Raw genomic sequence first — 25,458 nt, forward strand, 5'->3', positions numbered from 1 at the left:
GGTTCGCCAGGTGGGAGTAGGGGAGGGGCGCTTTCTTTCGCCTGTGTGATCCCACGTGCTCCCACTCTGCACTCACTGTCTACTTGCCTGGGCTGCTTGGCTTGGCATGCATGCCCCTGCAATTGTTTAGCCTCCTCAGTGTTGAGCATTGCCACAGACTGGGAGGCACCTCCAAGAGCTAAGTATTCCCATGGAGGGCTGCCTTTTCCCCTTTGTCTCAAAGGCATGTGCTGGCCTCCATGCAAGCTCCTGCACTCTGGATTGCTGCCACTCGGTGGGGAGAGGAGATCTGCCTGCCTCCTTCCACTGTCTCCTGGGGGGTCCAGCACTCCCACCTTCAGACGTTTGGCTATCTGGATTTCTCAGATGTCTGTTGTGTTGTGTGACTGTCCTGTATTGGTTTACAAATTTCCTTTTCACTCTATCTTAAGGAGAAGAGACTAAGGGATGAGGTCACTCTGCCGTGGTGCTGATATCATTCCCTGTCTTACTTTTTGATTCTAACCAACCTAGTGCATGTGAAGTGGTATCTCATTATAGTTTTGATTTGCATTTTCCTGATAACTAATGATGTCAAGAATCTGTTCATATGCTTATTAGCCGTTTGTGTATCTTCTTTGGAGAAATGTCTGTTCAAATTCTTTGTCCATTTTTAAATTGGGTTGTCTTTTTATTATTGAATTGTAAGTATTCTTTATATATATCTTGAATACATGTTCCTCATGAGGTATATGATTTGCAAAAATTTTCTTCTGTGGTTGCCTCTTCACTTTCCTGATGGTGTCCTTTGAAGTAAAAATGTTTCTCATCTTGATGAAGTCCAATTTATCTACTTTTTTGTCTTTTGTCACTTACACATTTGGTGTCATCTGTAAGAAACTGTTTGCCTAAACTAAGGTCACAAAGATTTATGCCTGTTTTTTTCTAAGAGTTTTATAGTTTTACCTCTTACATTTAGGTCTTTGATTTTTTTTTGATCAAATTTGCTCAGAATTTGTTAATTTTTGTATATGGTGTGAGGTAAGGGTCCAGGTTCATTCTTGTGCATGCGGATGTCCAGTTGTCCTGGCCCCATATTGAAAAGGCTGTTCTGTCCTTAGCACCATTTATTGCAAAGGCTATTCTTTCCCCATTAGATGGCTTTGTCACCCTTGTCAAAAATTAGTTGACCGTTGATGTATGGGTTTATTTCTAGGCTCTTCTCTTCCTCTGATTTGTATGTCCTTGTGCCAATACCGCACTTTTTTCCCCAATCTTACTCAGATATAATTGGCATACAGCACTGTGTAAGTTTGAATTGTACTACATAATGCCTTGACTTACATATATTGTAAAATGGTTACCACAATAAGTTTAGGTAACATCTATCATTTTGTGTAGATTTAAGACATGTTTTTGTTCCCTTGTGATGAGAACTTTATACATTGTCTTGATTACTGTTGCTTTTGTAGTAAGTTTTGAAATCAGAAAATGTGAATGATCCTACTTTGCTCTTTTTCAGGACTGTTTTAGCTATTCCATATGAATTTTACAATCAACTTGTCAGTTTCTACAAAGAAGTCAGCTTGGATCCTGACGAGGATTGCTTTGAATGTGTTTATCAGTTTAGGGCCTGTTGCTGTCTTAACAATGCTGAGTCTTCTGACCCATGAACATTGGATGTTCTCCATTTATTTAGATCTTCTTTGATTTCTTCCCACAATGTTTTTTAGTTTTCAGAGTATGTTTTGCACTTTTGTTAAATTAATTCCTAATAAATTGATGCTTTTGATGCTATTGTGAAGGAAATTGTTTTCTTAATTTTATTTTCAGATTCTTCACTCCAAGTATTTAGAAATTTGGTTGAGTTTTGTATGTTGATCTTACATCCTACAACTTTACTAAACTTATTTGTTCTAATCAGTTTTGATAGATTCCTTCAGAGGTGTTTTTATATGCAGGATCATGTAATCTGTGAATAGAGGTAACTTTACTACTTCTTTTCTAATCAGGATGCTTTATATGTTTTATCTTGCCGAATTGACCTGGCTAGAACCTTCAGTATAATGTTAAATAGAAGTAGTGAAAACAGACCTCCTTGACTTTTTAAAAATTTTAGTGGGAAAGCATCCAATTTTCCACCATTGAATATGATGTTGGCTGTGGATTTTCTGTAAACACCCTTTGTCATGTTGAGGAATTTCTGTTACTAGTTTTTTGAGTATTTTTATCATCAAAGGGTGTTGGATTTTGTGAAATACTTTTTCTGCATCTATTAAGATGATTATGTGATTTTTGTTTCTTGTTCTGTTGATATGATGGATTCTAATTGATTTTCAAATATTGAGCCAACCTTGCATTCCTAGCATAAATCCCACTTGATCATAGTGTATAGTTTTTTTATGTGTTACTAGATTTCATTTGCTAGTATTTTGTTGAAAATTTTTGCATCCATATTCATAAAAGATACTGGTCTATAATTTCCTTTTTGTGTGATATCTTTGTCTACTTTTGGAAAATGAGTTGGAAGTGTTTCACCATCTTTTATTTTTTGGAAGAGTTTGTCAAAAATTGATACTAATTTTATTGATGTTCATTAGAATTCAGCACGAAAGCTCTCTGGGCCTCGACTTCTGTTTGTGTGTAGTTGTTGATTATTAATTCAGTCTCTTCATTTGTTACAAGTTTCTTCAGGTTTTCTGTTCTTGAGTCACTGTCAGTAGTTTGTGTCTTTCTAGGAATTTGTGCATTTCATGTAAGTTATCTGATTTATTGGTATATGATTGTTCATAGTACTTCATCATAATCCTTTTTATTTTAGTAAGATCAGTAGTAACGTCCCCTTTCATTTCTGAATCTAGTAATTTGAATCTTTTTTTTCTTGGTCAGTCTAGCTACATGTTTGTCCATTTTCTTGATCTTTTCAAAGAACTAACTTTTGTTTTCCCTTTCTTTTCCAGTCATTGGGTTCTTCTGGGTAGAATTATTTTTGGCAACTGATGTAGGGAGGCTTTACTCAGTTCTACTTCTCGGCTGCTGTCTACTCTTTCCCACTATCCCCTTATCATCTTTCCCCTAGTGCATTTCCTTATACAGGCATACCTCAGAGATATTTCAGATTCAATTCCAGACCACCACAGTAAAGTGAATATTGCAATAAAGCAAATCACAGAAATTTTTTGGTTTCCCAGTGCATATAAAAGTTATGTTTACACTATACTGTGGTCTATTAAGTATGCAATAGCATTGTGTCTGATAAACAACATACGTACCTTAAGTAAATACTTCATTGCTATAAAATGCTAACCACCATCTGAGGCTTCAGCGAGTCATAATCTTTTTGCTGGTGAAGGGCCTTGCCTTGGTGTTGATGGCTGCTGACTCATCAGGATGGTAGTTGCTGAAGGTTGGGGTGGCAGTGGCAATTTCTTAAAACAAGACAACAGTGAAGTTTGCCACATCCATTGACTCTTCCTTCCCCGGATGATTTCTCTGTAGCGTGTGATGCTGTTTCATAGCATTTTACCCGCAGTAGAACTCCTTTCACAATTAGAATCAGTCCTCTCAAACCCTGCCACTGCTTTATCGACTAAGTTTATGTCATATTCTAAATTCTTTGTTGTCATTTCGACAGTCTTCACAGTGTCTTCACCAGGAGTAGATTCCATCTCAAGAAACCACTTTCTTTCCTTATCCATAAGAAGCAACTCCTCATCCATTAAGATTTTATCATGTCGCATCTTCAGGCTCCACTTCTAATTCTAGTTCTCTTGCTGTGTCCACCACATCTGCAGTTACTTGCCCCACTGAAGTTGTGAACTTCTCAGAGTTATCCAGGAAGGCTGGAATCAACTTCTTCCATGCTCTTGTTAATGTTGATATTTTGACTTCTTCCCGTGAATAACGAATGTTCTTAAATGGCATCTAGAATGGTGAATCCTTTTCAGAGACTTTTCAATTTACTTTGCCCAGATCCATCAGAGGAATCACTATCTGTGGCAACTATAATATTACGAAATGCATTTCTTAAATAGGTAAGACTTGAAATTCAAAATGACTTCTTGATCCATGTGCTACAGAATGGATGTTGTGTTAGCAGGCATGAAAACAACCTTAATCTCATTGTACATCTCCATCAGGGCTCTTGGGTGACCAGGTGCATTGTCAATGAATGGTAATATTTTGAAAAGAATCTTTTTTTCTGAGCAGCACTTCTCAGAAGTCAGCTTAAAATATTCAGTAAGCCATGTTGTAAACAGATGTGTTGTCATCCAGGTTATGTTCCATTTATAGAGCACATGCAGAGTAGATTTAGCATAATTCTTAAGGGCCCTAGGATTTTTGGAATAGTAAATGAGCATTGGCTTCAACTTAAAGTCAGCAGCTACATTAGCCCCTAACAAGAGAGTCAGCCTGTCTTTTGAAGCGAGGCATTGACTACTCCTTTCTAAATATGAAAGTCCTAGATGGCATCTTCTTCCAAAGAAAGCTGGTATTTCTACATTGAAAAACTGTTGTTTAGTGTGGCCACTTTGATAATGATCTTAGCTAGAACTTCTGGGTGGTTTTCTGCAGCTTCTACATAAGCACTTGCTGCTTCACTTTTCACTTTGATCTTATGGAAATAACTTCTTTCCTTAAACCTCATGAATCAATCTCTGCTATCTTCAAACTTTTCTTCTCTTGCTTAGTCACCTCTTCAACCTTCAGAGAATTGAAGAGAGTTAGAGCCTTGCTCTGGATTAGGCTTTAGCTTAAAGGAGTGTTGTGGCTGATTTGTAGTTTTTTATTCTGGGTTTCTTAGTTTTCTCCTTATTTATTATTTTTGTCTCTGCTCTGCTTTTTTGTTTAGTGGTTACCATGAAGTTTGCATGCAGAATCTTGTAGATAAGATCATCCATTTTCTGATTACCTCTTATGTCCTTAGACTAAACCAACTCAGTCCCCTTCCTGTTGCCCTCCTAAGTTGTTTTTCTTACATCTTATTCCATCTTGTGTTGTGAGTTTGTGGTTAAAATGACAAGATTATCTTTGTTTTTGGTCTTTTCTTTCCCTTTATCTTATAGTTATTCTTGAGTATTTGCTAACCTGTTCTGATGTATAGCTACACTTTTCTGATTTTACCTACCTGTTTATCTCCTTACTCTGTGCTTTGCAACCCCTTTCTCCCCCTTTTGTTTTTCACATATGAGGCCCTTCTTGATAGGAGTTCCTTTGTAAGTTTTTTTTTTCTGCGTTACTACCCTTAGTATTTTTCCTCTGTCAGTGACTTTTGCCAGTTTCGCTACTGTATGCCTTGCAGTAGGTCTTTTTACATTGACATATTTAGGAGATCTGGTAGTCTTTCACATGGATTTCCATTTCCTTCTCCATGTTTGAGAAGTTCTCCACTATTATGTCTTTGAACAAGCTTTAAGTTCCCTTCTCCTTCTTTCTCCCTCTGGAATACCTATAATCTTACACTGCGTTTCCTAATTGAGTCAGATATTTCTTGGAGACTTTCTTCATTTCTTTTTAGTCTTAGTTCTCTCTCCTCTATCTGGAACTTTTCAATATGTCTGTCCTCAGTTATCCTGATTCGTTCTTTGATGATATCAGTTCTAGCATTCAGGGAATCCATATTTTGTTTTATCTCATTGATTGTGTCTTTCATCTCCATTATTTCTAATTGGTTGTTCTTTATAGTTTCCATCTCTTTTGTGAAGTAGCTCCTGAGCTTGTCAAAATGTCTATCTACATTCTCTTTAAACTCGTTCACTTTTTTGAGGATAGCTATTTTGAGTTCTCTGTCATTTAGATTATATATTTCTGGGTTCTTGTCATTTTCCTTCTGGTCTGGAGATTTAATCTAATTTTTGATACTGCTCAGGGGCGTGGTTTTGTTCTTCTGCATTGTGGTGTTTTTTGTTTGTTTGTTTTTTCTACTTTTTCTCCCCAAATCCCCCCAATACATAGTTGTATATTCTAGTTGTGGGTCCTTCTAGTTGTAGCATGTGGGATGCTGCCTCAAGGTGGTCTGATGAGCGGCGCCATGTCCATGCCCAGGATCCGAACCTGCGAAACCCCAGGCTGCTGAAGCTTAACCACTGGGCCATGGGGCTGGCCCCCTGTGGGGTTATTTGTTCACTGTATCCACCTATTGCCACTGGATGGGGGTCAAGAGCTGCGTCTCCTGAGCCATGTGTGTTCTGCCGGGATCCTAGGTGCTGGAGTTGGGCACTGGGCGGGTGGGGGAACGGGCACTTTCTTTCTCCTATGTGCTCTTGGGGGCTTCTCGCTCTGCTGTTGCATTCTGCTCTCCTGAGGTGTTGGCTTGATGAAGTCACCCTCGCAATAGCTAGTCACCTCAGTAGGGGGCTTTCCCCTGGGCTGCAAGGGACCTCCGGAATCCATGATGTTCCTGTGAAGGGGCACCTCCTCCCCACTTCCTTCCCTCTCAAAGGCTGCACAATCCTCAGATAGCAGTCTTTTGGGAAGGGAGCAAAGCTTTCTCTTACCTCGTTCCACCTCCTCCAAGGGGGTCTCCAGCACCTCCATCTTCTGACCTATGGCTGTGTGGCTCTCTTAGATGTCTTTCATGTTGTGTGGATGTCCTCTGTTGGAATATGAATGTCCTTTTCGTTGTATCGTGGTGGGGAGAGTTCACTGGGAGAGCTTGTTCCACCATGATGCTGACATCAGTCTTGTGGCTGATTTGGTCTTATATCCAGACAACTAAAACTTTCTCCATGTCAGCAGTAAGGCTGTTTAGCTTTCTTTCATTCGTGTGCTCATTGGAGTAGCACATATAACTTCCTTCAAGAAGCTTTTGTTTGCATTCACATCTTAGCTAACTGTTTGCAGGCCTAGCTTTTGGCCTGTCTTGGCTTTTAACATGCCTTCCTCACTCACTAAGCTTAATCATTTCTAGTTTTCGATTTAAAGTGTGAAGATGTATGACTCTTCCTTTCACTTGAACATTTAAGAGGCCATTGTAGAGTTATTAATTGCCCTTATTTCAGTATTGTTGTGTCTCAGGGAATAGGAAGGGTCAGGGAGAGGGAGAGAGATGGGGAATGGCCAGTTGATGAAGCAGTCAGAACACACACAACCTTTATGGATTAAGTTCGCCATCTTATATGGGTGGCACCCCAGGACAGTTACATAATAACAATAAAGATCACTGATCACAGATCACCTTAACAAATACAACAATAATGATAAAGTTTGAAATATTGCAAGAATTACCAAAATGTGACACAGAGACACAAAGTGAACAGATGCTGTTGGAAAAATGGCACAGATAGACTTGCGCAACACACGGTTGCCACATTCTCAATTTGTAAAAAACGCAGTTTCTGTGAAGCACAATAAAATGAAGTATCCCCATATTTACTATTGCTTGTTCTCTGACTCTCACTGCTTTTAACATAGTTAATTGCATCTGTTTTTCCCCCATATATGTATACTCGTCTGATTGAACCTCATTTTTCCTTTCCTTCTTTTGTCCAAATCTTAATCCACTTAACCTTAAGAAAAGCTAGCTGCTTTTTATTGCATTTTTTTAGTAAAAATACCCTAAATAATGATCGATTATTCTAAAAGTAGGGCAGATGATCCACCTTTGTCAAGGAAAAGGAAAGCTAGAAAACATGAAGTTAAATTAATATATTAAAGGTACCTGTTAAGCTGCTATGTGCTCCCATCTAAATTCTCTACCATAGTCTTCACCTAACTACGTTATGAGAAAAGTAGGCTTTTTGAGTTGGCCCGCGAACATAAGCACTTAGTAAGTTATGGCACTATAACATAGTTTAGTTTCTGTAGTGTACTCTATACGTATGTATGTATTTTATTTTTCTCTAGTCATTTTGGATAACCACTCGTCCTACTATATAATATATAGGTTAAGAGTGTAAGAGGTAGGTAGGAGTGGTTAGCCACACTTCCTGGATTGAATTTTTATGCCCTTGAGCTGGTTAGCCTCAGTTTTCTCATCTGTTATATAGAGATGTTGATAATAATGCCTCCCACAATGAATCATTGTCTTAGATGAGTTAATAGTACATTTAAATTACTTGAAATTTGCCCAGCACATAGCAAAAACTCAACAAATGATAGCTATTAGTACTATTACAAATATTTCACCTATAAAGAATATGCTTTCTGAATTGAGAATTTTCTCTATTATATCAGGGTCAAACTGTAGAATAATTAATTGGTTGTGTCATGTTGCCTTTACTCGTTTTGTCGTTCTACCTCACAAGTACCCAAATCAGGGAACATCTAAGGTTATGGTAAAATGATAAGTCAAAACCCCTGAAGCCTCAGTGCAAGTGTCAGACTCAGGCTTTAAGGCTACTGATAATATTTTAGGACCTTACGAGTTTCCCTTGAAGCTAAAAATAGCTTCTATGATGACTGTGTCTGTTACAGTCAGTATCAGGTTATTTTTAGAACCCTAGTAGTACTGGGTTATCTTTAGAAGGTGGAAATAAATGCAGTAAAACATTTCCTTTAATTTAGAAGCTTTTGGAAATCATTAAAGGTATAGTTTTGTAGTATATGCTGACTGAATGGTTTGGGCTACTAAAATGGACCTTTAGAATAGAATTGGGTTTGCAATTCAGGAGGAGGATAGTGAAATGTGTATCATCTAACTTTTCTATACCACACAGTTTAGGTATGAAATAATAACCTTGACTTGTTGAAGAATACTAACCTTGACTACATATGTTAGTAACAAAGCAAATTATATCCTCAGGTAGTCTCTACTGGTTTATTAGAAAAACAGGTTATTGAGTTTTTCCACAAAGAATAACTTAATTGGTTGAAATTGAATGAAATAACTGTATTGATGCTTTGTTGTTTGTTATTGTTTTTTTCCTCCCTGTCCAGATGCAGGGTTGGTTTCTTTCTTTTTTTGAATTATAAATCATTCAGTTTATTTAGACTAAGAAAAAAAATTCACTCATTTCTCCCACTCCTTACTGTCCACCTCTGGCAGCCACCAATCTGTTCTCTGTATATAAACTTGGTTTTTGTTTTGTTTTGTTTAGATTCCACGCATAAGAGAGATCACATTGTATTTGTCTTTCTCTGTATGACTTATTTTCACTTAATATAGCGTTCTCTCGGTCATCCATGTTGTCTCAAATGGTGAGATTTCATTCTTCTTTATGGCTGAATAATATTCCATTGTGTGTATCTATACCACAATTTCTTTATCCATTTATCTATTGATGAACACTTAGGTTGTTTCCGTATCTTGGCTATTGTAAGTAATGCTGCAGTGAATATAGGAGTGCATATGTCTTTTCTAGTTAGTTTTTTCATTTTCTTCAGATTTATACCCAGAAGTGGAATTGCTAGATTGTATGGCAGTTCTATTTTTAATTTTTTGTTTTATCTTAATGTTAGCACTTAGTCTTGAAATGTATATTGATTGCATAGCTATTGACAAATCAGAATTTCGGGGAGTTTTCCGTTCTCAGACTTGGTCAACCACTGAAGTCCAGAGTGTGTTAAAAAGTGTACTAATACTTTTCGTTTCTTCAGAAAATATTATGCATTTATATCTTACTTTATAAGGCAAATGTCGAATATATAAAAAAGGGCACCTATTCCTTAGGAGATCACAGTCTTCTTGAGGACACATGATTTTTAAACTAATAACCACAGCAAACAGACACTGTAAAATAATTGCTTTGTAATTGGTACACTGTTTTCGGTTCAAAGGAGTCAGCGATCTTTTCAGATGAGGGTGGTGAAGTAGGGCTTCATAAAGAGGAAATAGAATTTGGGTGGAAACTTTAAGGCAGGTAAGATTCTAATAAGAGTGTATGTTTGAGGTGAGGAGTGTGGTGAGGGGTAGAAGCAATTCTAGGACAGATTCACATATTCAGCCAAGTGTTGAGCTCTTTCTTTGAGCTCTTTTTTTCCTGTGGAAAGCTATAAAGATGCTCAGGATGCTTCTGGAAGATAATGAATAAACCCAGTTTGACAAGAGTGGAGAGTTGAAATCAATATTCAAGTGTATATATACACACATACATATATGTATATATACATGCATAACATAAAATTATAAATTACGATATTTTAAATGTCATATGGAATTAGGCAGTGAGAAACCATTGTTTGAATGGGATAAGATTAAAATAGATGTTTTAAGAGTAACTTAGAAACACTTTCATTTTCAGAATTAAAGAGACTAAAATTAGATATGATATAAGAAGGACCTAAACTAGGTGTGATAGCAATGGAATTTAAGTTTATCAGCTGTATTCAGTGTGAAACTAACTTACTTTTGAGATGAACAGTCTGGACTCTTAAGAATACTGAAATTTTCTTAAAAGGAATTTACAATTTAGGTGCAATGAAAAGACATAATGTGATAAATTTTGTCAGTAAGTCACTTAAACTTTGAGCTTTAGGCCTAAAAGTTCTAATGTGTTGAATTCTAAAATTAGAATGTGTATTAGGTAGACTTGATTTTTGTAGTCCTAATGGCTCATGCGTTAACTGTACCCCTGCCTCTCCTGCTTCTCTTAGGTTTCACTCTCAACTGTATATTAGATAAAAAGATTTATGTTACAAATAATTATATGAAACTGAAAAGGAGTACATATTGGCAAATAGCTTAGTGCTCATTCTAATCTGACAGTTCATATATATACTAAGTGAGAATCACAGTTTTAATATAAAAATTATAGGACATACTTAACTCCAAAACTTATGTTTTCACACCTGAAGGGTGGATTATTTTGTTGTTAAGATTGTCTGAACTAGTTGTTTTATTCATAATTCAGCAAATATTGAGCGTTAACCATGTATATGGCACAGTTTTATAGATTCTGGTACTACACAAATGAATACATTTATTGCCTTCACAGAACTTAAAAGTCTAGTTTAGGAAAGGCCGAGAATAAGCAAGTAAAATATGAGAAAAATGTTAAAAAGTAAAGCCCAAGAATGTAAGAGTTAATGATGTCCTGGAAAATAGTAGATTAGTAGTCCTACTCTACTTCTTCCTCTCCATCTTCACCTCCCTCACCTTCTTCCCTTATTTATTTATTTATTTTTTCTGAGGAAGATTTGCCCTGAGTTAACATCTGTGCCAATATTCCTTTATTTTGTATGTGGGTCACCACAGCATGGCTGCCAACGAGTAGTGTAGGTCTGCACCTGGAAACAGAACCCAGCCAGCAAAGCAGGGCACACCAAATTTAACTACTAGGCCAGGGGGCCAGCCCCTCCTCTTATTTTTAAATGGAGTTGAAATTTCTGAAGTGTTTACATTATCTACGGGATGGTTAGATTAGCTGCTTTAAAAGGAATCTGAAATTCTTATGGTACGTGTAATATTTTATTTTTTTAAACTTGTTATTATGGAGCAATTCAAACAAAAATAAAAGTGGGGAAAATAGCGTAATGAACTCCTGAAGCAAATCCCAGACATCATATTATTTCCTTATTATTTCAGAATGTATTCCTAAAAAATAGGATACTTTATTTTGTAAAATTACACTGTGATTATCACACCTAAAAATTTAACTATTATTATACTTACAAATAGCTATTAACTACTTTATACATATCTGATGGTCTCTTGTGTATACATATATATGAGAAATATACAAAAAGTACATTAAATACATGTATAGTTTAAGAAATAACTATAATGTGAACATTTGAATGAAGAAATAGAATATCATCAACACCCCCAGAATCTCATCACCCCAAGAGGTCCAGTGTGTACACAGCTGCTTCCTCCATAATCACTGTATGAGTGCAGTCTCCTTGATTTTCTTCTAGTGTTACTGGCTATGTCGTATGTCATCTCTGAAAATATAGTTTAGTTTTTTTCTAGTTTTAGTTTTTCAGTTTTATATGAATGGAATTGTGTGGTTCCTCGTGTTGTGCATCTTTTTCAATATTATATTTGAGCTTCATCCATGTAATTGCTTATATTTGTATTTCCATTATTTTTATTGCTGTATAGTACTCTATTATACTACTTGCTATCTTCTCTTGACATTGATTTCTAGTATTTTGGCTTTGACGAACAGCATTGCTGTGAATATACTTGTACGCATATTGTATTGTACGTGTACAAGCTGCTTTAGGGCATAGACGTAGACATAGGTGAAATTGTTGAGTCATTGGATATGCGTATCTTTAACTTCACTGAAAGCACCAAAGTGGTATACCAATTTCCATCCCAATTACAGTGAACTAGAGTTCTCATTTTCTATACTGGACTTTTTAAATGTTAATTTAATTTTTACCCACAAGGGAGTTATAAAAATCTCTTACCCCCCTCCCCCGCCCCTAAGGTAGTGAATTTTCAAAAAACAGCTGTATTGTTATAATTGAAATACAATAGATTGCACATATTTAAAATATACATTATTATATACTAATATATCTAGTCTTTGTTATCAGTTTTTTAGCACAGAGCTTCAAAAACCTTTGGCATTTCCTGAGTGATAGGAGTATCTTTGTTGTGCTAGTGAGTGACTTATCTCACCCCTCAGTAGCTTCAGGAGGGTGGTTGTGAGAAAGTCCAAGCACAGAATTAGAGTTAGAATTTTCAGCCAACTGACCTCCTAGGAGAGGAGGAGAGGGAACCTAGATATTGGGTTCAGTCACATGACAATGATTTAATCAATTATACCTACATAATTTGTTGTTAGTGCCACAGTGTCAGTTCTGACACCCAGCAGCAACCCTGCATACAACAGAGCAGAGCCCTGCCTGGTGTTTTTTGCACTATCCTCTCATCTTCTGGCACTTTATCAGACAGCGCACCACTGCTATTCATAGTGTTTTCATAGCCAGATTTTTTGGAAGTGGCCAGGTCCTTCTTCCTAGTCTGTCTTAATCTGGAAGCTCCTCTGAAATCTTTCCGACAGATATAAGCAATAATGTGCCCCTGCTGGTATTTGAAATACCAATGGCATAGTTTTCAGCATCATGGCAACATGTGGCACCACAATTTGACAGTCAACAGACTGGTGGTGTGGTTCCCTGACTGTGAAACAAACACATTCCATAGTGGTGAGAGCACCAAATCTTAACCACTAGGGCCTGGTATGCCTATATGATAAAACTCCAATAAACCTCTGGACACTGAAGCTCAGCGGAGCCTCCTGGTTGGTGAACACATTGATGTGCTCGGAGGGTGGTGTGGAGGATTCCACCAGAATAGGGTATGGAAGCTGTTCATCCCCCTTCAGGCCCCAAGACTTTGACCTATGTGTCTCTTCTATTTGGCTGTTCCTGAGTTATATCCTTTATAATAAAACTGTAATCATAAGTATAGTGCTTTCAGTGAGTTCTGTGAGTCATCCTAGCAAATTACTGAACCTGAAGGGGTTGTAGGAAGCCCCAAAGTTATAGCAAGTTTTCACATATGTATACAGCCTTGAAACCATCGTTACAATCAAGATAAAGAACATATCTATCACCCCCAGAATGTTCCCTCCTTCCCTTTTTAAACCACCTGGCTCCCCATTTCTATCTGGCTCCTTTGACTAAACATATTTTTGAGATTTATTTATGGTGTTGCCTATTATCGGGTTCTTTTTATTGCTGATGAGTATTCCTTTTATATATATACCACCATGGATTTATCCATTTATCTGTTGACAGATAGTTGGTTATTTACAATTTCGGGCTATTCTGAATAAAGCTATTATGAACATTTGTATTTGTGTGAACATATTTTTTTCAGTAAATACTCAAGAGTGGAATTTTTGGCTTAGATGTTAAGTGTATCTTTAACTTTATGAAGAACTGCCAAACAATTAGTTATCCAAAGTGATTGTACCATTTTATATTCTTACCACCAGTATACATTTCTTTTGTAAAGTATCTGTTCATATCTTGCCCATTTTTATATTGAGTTGGAGGACTCACACAGTACCTGATGTCAGAACTTACTATACAGTTACAGTAATCAAAACTGTGTGGTATTGGTAAAAGAATAGAGACATAGATCAGTGGAACGTAATAGAAAGTCCAGAAATAGACCTGCAAATTACAGTGGGTTTTTTCCCCAATAAAGATGCAACACAGTTCAATGGAGAAAGAATATTCTTTTATACAAACGGTGCTGTACACTGTGACCCAAAACTTGAAGCACATAGAGAAATTAACTCAGAATGAATTATAGACATAAATGTAAAAACCTAAAACTGTGGAACTTTTCTACAAGAAAATTGAGGAGAAAATCTTTGCAGCCTTTGATTAAGCAAAGATAATTTTAGTTAGGACACAAAAAGCACAAACCATAAAAGAAAAAGTTGATAAATTGGATATCATGAATTAAATCCTTCTTCAATTAAAGCATTTTGCACTGTTAAGAAATTTAAAAGACAAGCCACAGTGTGGGAGAAAATACTTGCAAAATAAATATATGATAAAGAATTGGTATCTAGAATATATAAAGAACTCTCAAAACTCATTTATAAGAAAAGAAAAAACAGGCAAAAGATTTGAAAGACAGTTCGCCAAGATGTACAGACAGCAAATAAATACATGAAAAGATACTCAATTCTGAATTAATTTCATTAGCCATTGGGAAAATACAAATTAAAACCACAATGAGATACTACTATACACACCTACTAGAGTAGCTAAGAACAAACAAAGAAAAACTAAAATGCTCAGCAAGGTTGCTGATCAACTGCCTTTCTCATACAATGCTCATGGGAATGCAAATTAATACAGTAACTTTGGAAAATGTTTTGGCAATTTATTATAAATATAAAGGTGAATATACATTTAGCATATAGCCTGTCAATCCAACTTTTAGGTTTTTACCCAAGAGATATAATATAAACATGTTCACAAAAAAGCCTGTATACAAATATTTATAGTGGCTTCATTCATAATTGTCAAAAATTAAAAACCAAGTGCTGGGTCAACAAATCTCAAAAAATTTAAAATGATTGAAATCATATAAAATACGTCCTCTGAACACAATGGAATTAAGCAAACTATATCCCTAAGGGAATACTTCTCAGCAGTTAAAAGGAACAAATTACTGATATCTGCAACAACGTAGATGGATCTCAGATGCATTATGCTAAGTAAATGTAGCTAGATCCAAACAACAACGTACTATATAATTCTCTAAAAAGGCCAAACTGTAGGGATAGCACAGATCAGGGGTTGCCAAGAGCTAAGGAAGAAGTTGAGGGTTGACTTCAAAGGGACACAAAAGAACTTTTTAGGTGGAAATATTCTATGTCTTGATTGTGGTAATGGTCATGTAACTGTGCATTTGTCAAAAGTCATGGAATGGGACACCTAAAAAGAGTGAGTTTTATGGAAATGATACCTCATTAAATCTATCCTTGAAAAAAAGGTAAAAGGAGTAGAAGATACACCATGCTAATGCAAATCATAAAGTCACAGTGGCGATATTTCAAAGTAGACTTTAGAATAAGGCATAGTGCCAAGGATAAGGAAGGATATTTCATAACGGTAAAGGGATCACTACACTAAGAAAACAACAGTAATCCTAAATATGTATATACCTAATAAACCTTCCACTTACATGAAGTATGAACTGATGGAACTAAAAAGGAGAAATAAACAAATGTGTCATTTTACTTGGATATTTCAGCACTCCTCTTTCAGTAATTGATTGAACAAGTAGACAGAAATCAGTAGGGCCACAGAAGAAGTAATGTGCCAATGAACTTGGCTTAATTGATCTTTATAGAACATTCCATTCAACAACAGCAGCAGTACACATTCTTTCCATGAATCATTCACTAAGATAGACTGTGTGGTGGGCCATTAAACAAATCTCAGCACATTTAGATGATCCATATTATACACAGGGATGATATGATCACAGGGAGTTAAATGAGAAATTAATAAGAAAAAATTTACAGAAAATACTCAAATAGTTGGAAATTAAACAGTGTACTTCTAAGTAGCATGTGGTAAAAGAGGAAATCACAAGGAATATTAAAAAATATTTTGAACTTAATGAAAATATATTAAAATTCGTTAGGATATAGCTAAAGCAGTGCTTATTGAGAATTTATTTTGTTGAGCTTTGAAATGCTTTGTATTAGAAGAGAACAGTCTAGAAACAATGATAAGCTTCTAAGCTCAGAACCTAGAAAAAGAACAGAAGGTTAAGCCTAAGGAAAGTAGAAAGAAGGATAAACTAAAGATAGGAATGGAAATCAGTCAAATAGAAAATGGTCAAACAATAGAGAAAACCAGTAATGCCAGAAGTTGATTCTTTGAAAAGATCAATAAAATTGGCAGATCCTTCATTAGATCAGCTTTCTCAACCTTGGCTCTCTTGACTCATTCAGCCTGATAATCGTTGTGGGGAGCTGTCCTGTGCATTGCAGGATGTTTAACGGCATCCCTGGCCTCTACCCACTAGATGCCAGTAGAACACCTTCTCCCAGTTGCAACAACCAAAAATGTCTCCAGGCATGTCAGATATCCCCTGGAGGTGGGTGCCAAATTCACTCCTCCCTCCTTGTGGACCACTGTATTAGAACAATAAAGAGAAAGAAAGAGGACAAAAATTGGCAATGTCAATGATAAAAGAGGAGACATCAGTATAGATTTTACAGACATTAAAAGGATAAAGGAATATTATGAACAAGTTTATGCCAGTAAATTCAATATCCTAAATGAAATGGATACATTTCTAGAAAAATGCAAATTACCAAAACTGACTTAAGATGAAGTAGAAAACTTATGGCCTTATACTGATTTTATAAACTGAATTTGGAACTAAAAACTTTCCCACAACGACTCAGATGACGTCATTGGTGAATTCTATTAAACATTTAAGGAAAAAATCTTATCAGTTCTACAAAGCTCAGAAAATAGAAGAAGAGCGAACACTTCCAATTCACTTTGTAAGTGGTACACTTTATAATATTACCTTGATACCAAAACAAAACACAAGAAAAGAAGACTACTGACCATGAGCTTTAATGAACAACAGAATAGTAGCAGAAGAGATCCATGCAGCCAAACAAAGACAAACCAAAAATAGAAGGAAAAAAACCCCCACACACAACCCAATGACCCAGTGACCACTATGTCAAGATTATTCCAGGAATGCAAATTTGGTTTAATATTTGAAATTAATAGATGTAGTTTAACATATTAACACTGGTATAAAATGGAAAAACCATGTTATCTCAATGGATGTAGAAAAAGTGTCTAAAAAAAAAAAAAATCCAATGCTTTCATCATAAAAACTAACAGCACATTGAATAGAAGATAGCTTTCTCAACTTGATGAAAAGGCATCTATAGAAAACCCCAGTTAACATAATACTTAATGGTGAAAGACTGAATACTTTCTGGGATCTGGGAAGAGGCAAAAATTGTCTTCTCTCACTGCTTTTCTTTGGCATTCTGGTGGTTTTGCTAGTGCAGTAAGGAAAAGAAATAAAAGACATACAGATTAGAAAAAATAAAATAAAGCTGTCCTAATTTGCAAATGATATTGTGTTTATAGAAAATCCTATGAAATGCAGAAACAAGCTACCAGAACCAATAAAGCTGTGTAGCAATGTGACAGGACACAAGCTCAATATACAAAAATTGTCTGTGCATCTGTGCACTAGGAACCAACAGTTGGAAAATGAAAAATTTTAAAAATTTACAGTGGCATCCAAAAAGGCAAAATAACTTGGAGTAACAAAATATACAAAAGCAGTACACTGAAAACTAAAAAATAATGCTGGAAGAGAAATTTTTAAAACCTAAATTAATGGAGAGATATACTGTATTCACATATTGGAGAACCCAGTATTATTAAAATGTCAGTTCTCTAACCATTATTTTACTTTGCATTTCCTTGGCCCACCAGTGGGATTTAGTCCCTTCTTATATTGAGTATTTGGGTTTCTTTCAAAGAGTGCTTAGTGTAGCAAGCCATTTGTCCACTTTACAATTGAATTTTCTTTTCCTTATTGAATTCTAGGAGCTCTTTATATACACTAGACTGGTTCTTTGTTGGTTGCGCCTGTCGCAGGTAATCTGCTTTCATTTGGTGGAATGTCTTTTTGGTTTTTTTTTTTTTTTTGAGGAAGATTAGCCCTGAGCTAACATCTGCTGCCAATCCTCCTCTTTTTGCTGAGGAAGACTGGCCCTGAGCTAACATCCGTGCCCATCTTCCTCTACTTTATATTTATATGTGGGATGCCTACCACAGCACGGCTTGCCATGCAGTGCCATGTCCGCACCTGGGATCCAAACCAGTGAACCCCGGGCCACTGAAGCAGAATGTGTGCACTTAACCGCTGCGTCACCAGGCCGGCCAAGGTGGCATGTCTTTTAAAATCTTTTTAGTGATATCTTTTGATGAATACACATTAATTTTAATTTTAGAGCAAGAATCAGTCATAGTGCTTTTTTGTGTCTTGATTTAAGAAATCCTTCCTACTCAAGGTCATAAAGATATTTTCTGTTATTTTTTTAAAGTTTCTTAGTTTTCCCTTCCAAATTTTGACTTTGATTCCATTGGGAATTAATTTTTTTTGTATGTTCTAAAGTGATCTGTCTTTACCATGACTTTTTGGTAGTGGAAACTTTTAATTTAATGATATTTTCTGTGGTATGGTTGAAGATTGTGTGCTATAAAATCTTCATTAACATTTTGAAGGCTTTCTAGATTTTAATGATCAGTTTATTTGGATATTTTCTTCATAACTTTATTTACCTAGTTAAAGAAAACTTGTATTTCTATTTAAGTACAAAAGAAGTGGGAAAATAGCTTTTCAGAATATTTTGTTTACCTGAAAGATTTTTCCTTTAAAATATTTCCAACAATTTGCAAATTGTTGATTGAGGACCACATAGAGCCTATAGGCATGTTTTGCTTGTCCCTCCCAATGGTATAAACTTTTTGGAGTTGCTGAAATCCTCAAATCAGATGATTTCACTTCAAATTTTGTTGTGTCCTGAACAACTGGATGATTATGCAATATTAGACCTGCATTCTCACCTGGCAGTAATTAGCTGAAGCCAGCTCTGTCTTTGGATGGAGCATGTGCTTTTCATTTCCCCCAATCCTTATTTCCATGTCCTTCCCCTTGAGTTGTGATCCCTGCTCTAGACACATGTGTAGGAATATATTTACTTAAAAATTCTAAATAAATTTCTAGCCAACAGAAGTTATATACTAATTGATTATCTAGAACTATGTAAGTTTTATGCCAGAGTAGTAGGGACATATAATGGGTCATATTTTTAAAAAAATATATATTATTAGACTAGATGTTAAAAAGGCATTTCATGAATTTTATCAATCTTTAAAAAAAAAAGTTTGCATGCCCACTTTGTGCGAGTCACTCTTTTAATCATTGAGGGTTCAGCTGTTAACAAAACAGACAAAATTCCTTTTCCTGACAAAACTTAGGTGAACGAAACATGCAATTCTGATTTATTTTTTTTAAAGTTTTTAGAGGGGCCATCCCAGTGGTGTTAATGATTAAGTCCCTCTGCTCCACTTCAGGGGCCTGGGGTTTGCGGGTTTGGATCCCAGGCATGGACCTACACACTGTTCCTCCAAGCATGCTGTGGTGCAGTCCCATATACAAAATAGAGGAAGACTGGCACAGATGTCAGCTCAGGGACAATCTTCCTCAAGCAAAAAGAGGAAGATTGGCAATGGATGTTAGCTCAGGGACAATCTTCCTCACAAAAATAAATAAATGAATGAGTGAATGAATGAATGAACGAATGTTTTAAAGTAGCATTGGAATACTTTGTAAATGTGTACACCGTTTCACCCTTTGTGCCCACCTACCACCCCCCTTTTCCCCTGGTTTCCACTAATCTGTTCTCTTTGTCCACGTGTTTAATTTCCACGTGTAAGTGGAGTCATACAGAGATTGTCTTTCTCTATCTGGCTTATTTCACTTAACATAATACCCTCAGGGTCCATCCATGTTGGATGACTTTTTTATGACTGAGTAGTATTCCATTGTGTATATATACCATATCTTCTTTATCCAGTCATCAGTTGATGGGGAAGCACTTGGGTTGCTTCCACGTCTTGCCTATTGTGAATAATTCTGCAATGAAGATAGGGGTACATGGGTCTTTTTGAATTGCTGATTTCAAGTTCTTTGGATAGATATCCAGTAGTGGGATGGCTGGGTCAGATGGTATTTCTATTTTTAATTAAAATTCTATTTTGATATAATTTCAGGCCAGAAGAGTTCCAAGAATAGTACAAAGAGCTCCTGTACTTTCCAGATGTTAACTTTTTCCACTTTTATTCCTCTTACTTCCCTCCCACCCCCACAAAGCCGTTTATAACAAATACACCATATTCAATTCTTTAAGATGCCATTTTTCTTTTTCTTTCTTTCCTTTCCTTTCCTTTCTTTCTTTTTTTATTTCTTTCTTTCTTTCTTTCTTTCTTTTCTTCCTTCCTTCCTCCCTCCCTTCCCTTTCTTCTCCTCTTTCTCCCCAAAGACCCCCAGTACATACTTGTATATTTTATTTTTGGTTGTGAGTCCTTCTAGTTGTGTTATGTGGGACACTGCCTCAGCATGGCCTGATGAGCAGTGCTAGGTCCACGCCTAGGATTTGAACCAGTGAAACCCTGAGCTGCCGAAGCAGAGCGCGTGCACAGGAAAACTTAACCACTCGGCCATGGGGCCAGCCCCTAAGATGCCATTTCTGATGTTTATTTTTAGGCTCATAAGAGACAGTTATTTACAGTCATCTTCATCTTTGTTTTTTCCAGGTTAGGTCATTCATGCCATACTTGTCTATATTTTATGGCAATATATGTGACGCATTCCTTTCTGAAAGTTTTGAAAACTTACCTGGCAAATTCCCAAGGACCAGATTTTTTTGTGTGTTATTTATTTATTTATTTATTTATTTATTTATTTATTATTATTATTATTATTTTTTCCTTTTTCTCCCCAAAGCCCCCCCGTACATGGTTGTATATTTTTCGTTGTGGGTCCTTCTAGTTGTGGTATGTGGGACGCTGCCTCAGCATGGTTTGACGAGCAGTGCCATGTCCGCGCCCAGGATTTGAACCAACAAAACACTGGGTCGCCTGCAGTGGAGCGCGCGAACTTAACCACTCGGCCACGGGGCCAGCCCCTTTGTGTGTTATTTTTTTATGACAGTACTATTAACTTCATTCAGAAGTTTATTTCTTTTAGCATGTTTTTATATAGTTGTGTTTACTCCACTTGCTTGTAACCTTGATTAACATGCAGTGGAGAAAAATGTTTCCCCAGTTTTACAAGTCATTTGTACTGATTTTTTAAAACGTGGTAAAATATACATAACACAAAACTTACCATTTTAACCATTTTTAAGTGTACACTTCAGTGACATAAAGTACATTCACTTTGTTGTGCAACCATCAGCACCATCCATCTACAGAACTTTGTCATCCTCTCCAACTGAATTTCTGTGCCCATTAAACACTAAGTCCCCATTCCCTCCTCCCCCATTGAATGTAACCGCTGTTCTATTTCCTGTCTCTATGAATTTGACTGCTCTGGGTACCTCATATAAGGAAAATGGTAGCTCATTCCAAAAATGCTATAAGATACTGGTAAGGAGCTAATATAATATAGTACTGTTACAGCTTTCAAAAGATTTTTGCTTTTGTTTTTTTCCCCACCAAACCCACATTAAGAAATACACTTTATAGGCAAACCTGCTGGTGTAGTGTTTGGGTTCACACACTCCGCTTCAGTGGCCCAGGGTTCACAGGTTCAGATCCCAGGCACGAACATGCACACCCATGCTGTGGCAGCATCTCACATACAAAGTAGAGGAGAATTGTCACAGATGTTAGCTCAGGGCCAGTCTTCCTCACCAAAAAAAATAAAAAATAAAAAAGCACTTTATATTGTGCTACTCAGTTCAAACACATGTGTGTAGTATTTATCTAAAACCAAATTTCAGCTGAATAATATCCTTACTATATGTGATAGGCTAATATTTTCTTCTCTCTCTTCCTTCCGTGCTGGTATTGATCCTGTTCATGACCTAGGGCAAATTACCTACAAATGCACAATTTTCCTTATCCATAAAGTTAGATGATAATAGCACCTTCCTCTTGGAAATATTGTCATGAGTAAAACATTGCCATAGTGATTTGCTCTAGAGCTTCACATGTCCAATAGATCAGTACTAGCACCAAATGGATGCATCCTCCCTATTTTCACAAAGGTAATGCTGCTGCTGCTACTATACACGCACAAAATGCCTTCACTTGATACTTGCCAGCCAAAAATAGCAGGAGCAACAGCAACACAACTTATTCTACACCTTCACCTTCCCAATTTTGAGTAAGTGCTTCTGATTGGCTAAATGAAAATTACAACTGTGACCCTATTGCAGGGGAACCTAGGAAATGTAGTTTTTAGCTTCCTGCCTCTGTAGTACAGAAAGGCATATTAAAAAACTACAAAATGGACGCGGTTTCAGATAATTGTTGCCGTATAATAAAACAAAAACTAGTGAATTAAAATTATTTATTGTTTCTCACAATTCTGTGATTTGGCTGTTCCATGTGGTATCAGCGGGGTTTACTCTTGCAGCTAAATTTAGTTGGGAGCTTGGCTAGGCTCTCAGTTCTCTTCTACACAGTCTACCTCTCGAGGTGGTGTTTCATCTTCCAGGGTTCTAGGCATGGCCTCTCCTTCTGGGATAGTCTGGTCTTCCTAACAGTATGGTGGCTAGATTCTGGTAGGGAGCATTCCAGCCTCTATGTGCAAGTGGTTATCAGGCCTCTCCTTGCATCATGCTTGCTAATGTCCTGTTAGTCAAAATAAGTCACATGGCCAAACCTGGAGTCACTGTGGGAGAGGACTACACAAAATGTAAAAATTAGGAGGCATAATATGGTAGTTAGCCTCCAGGATGGCCCTGAATCATCTTCATTTCCTTATATTCCAACTGACTAGGGCTGACTTGAGTAGCTAGTAGGCTTTTGTGGAAGTGACAGCTTTTTGAGGTTAGGTCATAAACGATTGCCACTTAGGACTTGCTCTCTTGCATCACTTACTGTGGGAAAGTCAGCTGCCATTCCATGAGGGCAATCAAGCAGCTGTCTGAGAGGACACGTAGAGAGGAGGGCCTTTTGCCAATAGCCAGCGCTGACTTACCAGCCCTGAGAATAAGTTACCTTGGAAGCAAGTCCTGCAGGCACAATCAGGTCTTCAAGTGGCTGTAGCCGTGACTGACTGCAATATCACGAGAGATTCCAAGCTAAAACCACCCAGCTAAGCCAGTCCCCAATTCCTCATCCACAGAAACTGTGTGGTAAATAAATGTTTATTGCTGTTTTAAAGCCTCTCTCACCTCCCACTGAACTTGCTCTGACTGCTTCAGAACACTTGGTAAGATGTCTCTGAAGACTTGAAAGTCTGGCTGAGTTAGCTTTGATGGATCCATCAGCCTTGTGAGTGAGACATTCCATTACTGGCTGCCTCTTAACTAAGGAGGTATTTTCATGAAATGCTAATCTGATCATATTATGCTATTGCTCAAAATGATTCAGTGACTCTTTCTTGTCTTCAAGATAAAAGCTAAAATATCTCTGTGGTTTGCATGTTCTCTCCTTTTGACTTTTGTCAGCTTGCATGAGGATTTAAACTGATCCTTAGTTTACTCCTCTGTAAATGTGAGCTTTGATTATTTTGTTGATTGATGTTAGATGAATTGTGTCTGTGTAGAAAGGGATCTTTATAAGATGACTTCAGGTGTCCTGACTAGTCCTACCAAGGTGAATGTTATGATTATCTTTGATCTCTTCACAACTCCCATTTTGGTACTCTTTACTTCTCTAAGAATTCCTAAACTTCAGGTGTTTATCTTCTGTGTCATTGTTAATTCCAATTAGATAACAGTCTCTTCTAAATGTTAAGAGATAACCAAGATATAAGGCTTAATAGGCACTAACTTCATAGGGATGCTTGTACTTTAAAAGTAGACTCTCACTGACTAGTGTGACTGCATAACCAACCCCAAGATATGAAGCTGTAACAGCAGAATGGCTGGGAGGGGCTTGATATTTTGAGCAGAGTAGCTAGTACTATGCATATCTATACATAGTTGTCTTGTTTGAAACTTTTCACGAGTGGAGCCATCTGGCATTGTAGATTTCTTTGTGGGAAGGTTTTTAATTTCAGATTCATTTTCTTTTCATGGAAACAGGATTATTCAGATACTCTATTTCGTGTGACAGGTTCCCTTCCCCTGTATTATTATTGGGATAAGTAATAAGATGTCTTTTTCATTCCCCATATTGTTAACTTGTGACTTCCCTCTCTTTTCTTGGTTTACTTTTGCTAGAGGCATATCAGTTTTGTTAGTCTTTTCAACAATTAATGTTTCGCATTGTTAGTTTTTCTCTTTTGTACGTTTGTTTTCCAGTTGATTGAAATCTATTCTTGATTTTTTTTACCCCTTTGATTCTACCTTCTTTTTATTTACTTTGCTGTTTTTCTGCTTGAAGTGGAAATGTTAGATCACTGATTTTTCATTCCTTCTTCTTTGATAGTATATACATTTAAGGCTATAAATTTCCCTTATATATAGCTTTAACTGCATTCCATAAGTATCAGCAGTTTATATTTTCATGGTCATCCAGTTCAGAATATTTTCTAAGTTTCATTATGATTCGTTCTTTGATCAGTTGAACTTCACTAAATATTTAAGGGAGAAAAATAAAACCATCTTACTGTAAACTTTCCATATAATAGAAAGAAGAGGGATCACTTCCCAATTTGTTTCAAGCCAGTATAATCTCAATACTAAAATTGACAAAGTTGTAACCTCAATATTAAAATCAACAAAGTGGTCTTAAGAAAAGAAGTTATAGAAGTTAAGAAAAGAATTTCTTTCATGAATATAAATGCAAAAATTGAAACAACATATTACCTAACCAAATCTAGCTATACACAAAAGTATCATACCCAGTTGGCCTTATTGTAGGAATGCAAACTTGGACTAGAATTAGATTTTAGGAATGCAAACTTAGATTAAAACTAGAAAACCAGTCAGTGAGATTTACTCTGTAACGGAACTAGAAGGAAAATATGATCACCTCAGTAGGTGCAGAAAAAATAATTGATAAAATTCAACACTTATTCATGATAAAAAGTCTTGGAAAAGTAGAAATAGATGTATAACTTCAATATTTGAGGATGGAGACCAGTTAGGTAAAGTATGATTTATTTAAAGAATAATTTTGAAGGCATGAGGGCATGATTTTGATTTGATAAGTGAATAAAAAATTATGGTATGCTTATTTACTTCTTTACAGAGGAAACAGACCAGCATAAAATATACAAAAATGTAAATAATGGTCATTTTCTGGGGCTGAGAAATTATGGATTTTTAAATTATACTTTTTTGCATTTTAGTGTGATTTGAAAATCTACATTTGTTAATTTGGTAACCATAAATAACAACAGAGGTTATTTTATAATTAAATCTTTTAATCAGA

General features: G+C 36.4%; 1 protein-coding gene across 4 annotated transcripts in view; it reads left to right on the plus strand.

The window, feature by feature from the left end:
* LOC124237007 (sister chromatid cohesion protein PDS5 homolog A-like) overlaps positions 1-25,458 on the plus strand; it is a 161,946-nt gene that overhangs the window by 33,296 nt on the left and 103,192 nt on the right. The window lies entirely within an intron of this gene.

This window comes from Equus quagga, chromosome 3 (assembly GCF_021613505.1).
Source record: "Equus quagga isolate Etosha38 chromosome 3, UCLA_HA_Equagga_1.0, whole genome shotgun sequence".
Taxonomy (NCBI): domain Eukaryota; kingdom Metazoa; phylum Chordata; class Mammalia; order Perissodactyla; family Equidae; genus Equus; species Equus quagga.